Genomic DNA, 3,421 nt, shown 5'->3' on the forward strand with positions numbered 1-3,421 from the left:
CGGCCCCCAGACTACAGAGATCTGCTCTCCTGGAGATCTCTGTAGTCTGGGGGCCGGTTACAGCCACTGTTCCCTCTAAGCTGAGTTAGTGTGAGCTAGCTCACAGTTTTTAAGACTCCGGCTCACACCTTTTTGTCTCAGCTCAGGAAGGCTCCTGCGGTGGAAGGTGGACTCTCTGTAGGGTTGGCGACCTCTGGGTGGTGGGCTGGAGATCTCCTGGGACTGCAGCTGGTCGGCAGGCAACAGAGATCAGTTCACCAGGAGGAAATCAGCGCTTCGGAAGGTGGACTCTGGCGTTATAGCCCCTTATGCTGCCCTCCTCGAACTCCACCCCCCAAATTTCCAGGTATTTCCCACACAGAAGCTGGCAACCCTAATCTGTGGCATTATACCTCCACTGAGGTCCCTTCGCAAACCCCGCCCTCCCCAAATCTCCGTATTCAGAGGCACTCAGCCTCTGAATCCCAGAGCCAGGAGGCAACATCAGGGGAAGGCCTCAGTCTCTATGGCCTGTCGTTGGCCCTCCAGAGGAACCATTTGGCCACTCTGTGAGACAGGATGCTGGACTAGATGGACTATTGGACTGATCCAGCAGGGCTCCTCTGATGTTCTTAGGAAGGCCTCGGCCTCTGTGCCCTGTTTTTGGCCCTCCAGAGGAACTGGTTGGCCGCTGTGAGAGACAGGATGCTGGACTAGATGGACTATTGGTCTGATCCAGCAGGGCTCCTCTGATGTTCTTAGGAAGGCCTCGGCCTCTGTGCCCGGTTGTTGGCCCTCCAGAGGAACTGGTTGGCCACTGCGTGAGACAGGATGCTGGACGAGATGGACCACTGGTCTGATCCAGCAGGGCTCTTCTTATGTTCTTATGAAGGCGTCGACCACTATGCCTTGTTTTTGGCTCTCCAGAGGAACTGGTTGGCCTCTGTGAGAGACAGGATGGACTATTGGACTAGATGGACTATTGGACTGATCCAACAGGGCTCCTCTGATGTTCTTGGGAAGGCCTTGGCCTCCATGCCCTGTTGTTGGCTCCCCAAAGGAAGTGGTCGGCCCCTGTGTGAGACAGGATGCTGGACTAGAAGGACCACTGGTCTCATCCAGCAGGGCTCTTCTGCTGTTCCTATGAATGCCTTGGCCTCCATGCCCTGTTGCTGGTCCGCCAGAGAAACTGGTCGGCCACAGTGTGGGACAGGGTGCTGGACTGCATGGCCGCTGAGTCTGAGCCAGCAGAACTCTTCTCCTGTTCTTAGGCCTATGAGAGAATTGAAGCCAGGATCTCAGGGCTAGATGCCAAAGATATGTGGGGAAGCAGAGGGGATGGGTGTTCCACCCTGGCCTTCAGACTGGATCCTCCAGCTCTTTCCTCAGAGGTGGTGAACTTTACCCTAGTTCCAGCGTGGGCGAGCCGTTTGGTGTGACGTGACCGAACTTGTACTGAAGCCGTCCTCAACTATGACGAGGCAGTGGCTGGGCAAAGGTCTTGCGGGTAACCCAGCCTCAGAGTGCCGGACCACCCGGGAAAAGGAATCCGGAAGGGCGGCCACGTTCGTCTGTTGCACCAAGATTCAACGGGCTCCAGGGGCATCGTGAAAACTAATAAAAGATACTCCAGCATGATCTTTGTTGAAGCCAGAGGTCTCTCCAGGGCACCTGACAAAGGGAACTCTGGCTCACGAAAGCCCCCGCTGGGATAAATGTTATTAGTTCTTGTTAAGTTTTCGAGGTGCTGCTGGAGTTCCGCTTAACTTCTGCTTCTGCTTGTGCCGCTTGCTTTGTAGTGGCGGAGAGAGGGGTCGCTTCTTCTGCGCAACCTGGTCCCTGCTCAGGGATGCCAGCCTCCAGGCGGGGCCTGGGGATCCCCTGGAATCACAGCTCATCTCCAGACTACAGAGATCAGTTCCCCCTGGAGAAAAGGGAAGCTTTACAGGGTGGACTCCAAGGCATTGAGCCCCACTGAGGTCCCTGTCCTCCCTAGGCTCCACCCCCAAATCTCCAGGAGTTTCCCAACCTGGATCTGGCACCCCTAACCACCCACACCCCACCAGTGCCAGTGGGGGGATTTGGGGGGGGGCGTTTTGGGTTGTCCCCAATGTGATGACATCATCTGGAAGTGACGTCATCACGTCGGGGACGTCGTGCGGCGACACCATGATTTGGGGGCAAAGGTAAAGGTGAAGGTTCCCCTTGCTCGAAAACCAGGCGAATCCGACTCTAGGGTTGCGGTGCTCATCTCCGTTTCCAAGCTGAAGAGCCAGCGCTGTCCGAAGACGTCTCAGTGGTCATGTGGCCGGCATGACTAAACACCAAGGCGTACGGAACGCTGTTACCTTCCCACCGAAGTGGTCCCTATTGATCTACTTGTAATTTCTTGCTTTCGAACTGCTAGGTTGGCAGGAGCTGGAACTAGAGACGGGAGCTGACTCCGTCATGCGGCACACTCGGGTCTCGAACTGCTGAACTACTGACCTTCCACAGCCTGCAGGTCAGCATCTTAACCACTTGAGCCACTGCTCTCTATGGTAAAACCGGCTTCAAACGATAGAGTTTTGCCCTCAGACCAGGGGGTCGCTGCACGACGTCCCCGACGTGATGACGTCACTTCCGGGTAACATCAACATGTCGGAGACATCGTGCAGCAATGTCGCTGTTCGGGGCAGGGTTTCCCCCACCAGCCGGCCCCGAAAACTGGGGGACCCCCCACCAGGACTGGCAACCCTTTCTTGACTACTTTCGCCTTATCCGCGGAAGCCCTCAAATTGACATGGTTCCCGGCTAGGGATTCTTCAATTCGCGCTAGGTGAACGAGAACGGGTGAAAGAGGAGGGAGGGTATGAAGGGAGGCGCTTGGAAAAGCCGTGACTAGGGGCAGGCAGTGAAGGGAAAAGGCATTGCAATGGAACTGGGCTTGTCTACCAAGGAGACAGGGTGATCCTGTTTAATCAAGTTGGGGGAGGCTTACGCAAGGGTAAGGAAAGCAAGGGTGTCGGGAGAGCCGACAGCTGAGAGCTGTGCTGTGTGTTCAGAAAGGTTCGTTTGCACGAGCTCCGTCGCCAGCCTCCAGGTGGGACCTGGCGATCCCCTAGAATTACAGCTCTGTAGTCTGTACAGGCGGAGCTGCGGTGGCTCAAGTGGTTAAGACACTGAACTGCAGGCTGTGGAAGGTCGGTAGTTCAGCAGTTCAAGACCCGAGTGTGCCGCATGACGGAGTGAGCTCCCGTCTCTAGTTCCAGCTCCTGCCAACCTAGCAGTTCGAAAGCAAGGAATTGCAAGTAGATAAATAGGTACCACTTTGGTGGGAAGGTAACAGCGTTCCGTGCGCCTTGGTGTTTAGTCATGCCGGCCACATGACCACGGAAACGTCTTCAGACAGCGCTGGCTCTTCGGCTTGGAAACTGAGATGAGCACCGCAACCCTAGAGTTG

The 3,421-nt window shown here is 55.9% G+C and overlaps 1 protein-coding gene across 1 annotated transcript in view; it reads left to right on the forward strand.

The window, feature by feature from the left end:
• ACADL (acyl-CoA dehydrogenase, long chain) overlaps positions 1-3,421 on the forward strand; it is a 28,911-nt gene that overhangs the window by 709 nt on the left and 24,781 nt on the right. The window lies entirely within an intron of this gene.

This window comes from Gekko japonicus, unplaced genomic scaffold (genome assembly GCF_001447785.1).
Source record: "Gekko japonicus isolate JY-2015 unplaced genomic scaffold, Gekko_japonicus_V1.1 scaffold1139, whole genome shotgun sequence".
NCBI classification, from domain to species: Eukaryota; Metazoa; Chordata; class Lepidosauria; order Squamata; family Gekkonidae; genus Gekko; species Gekko japonicus.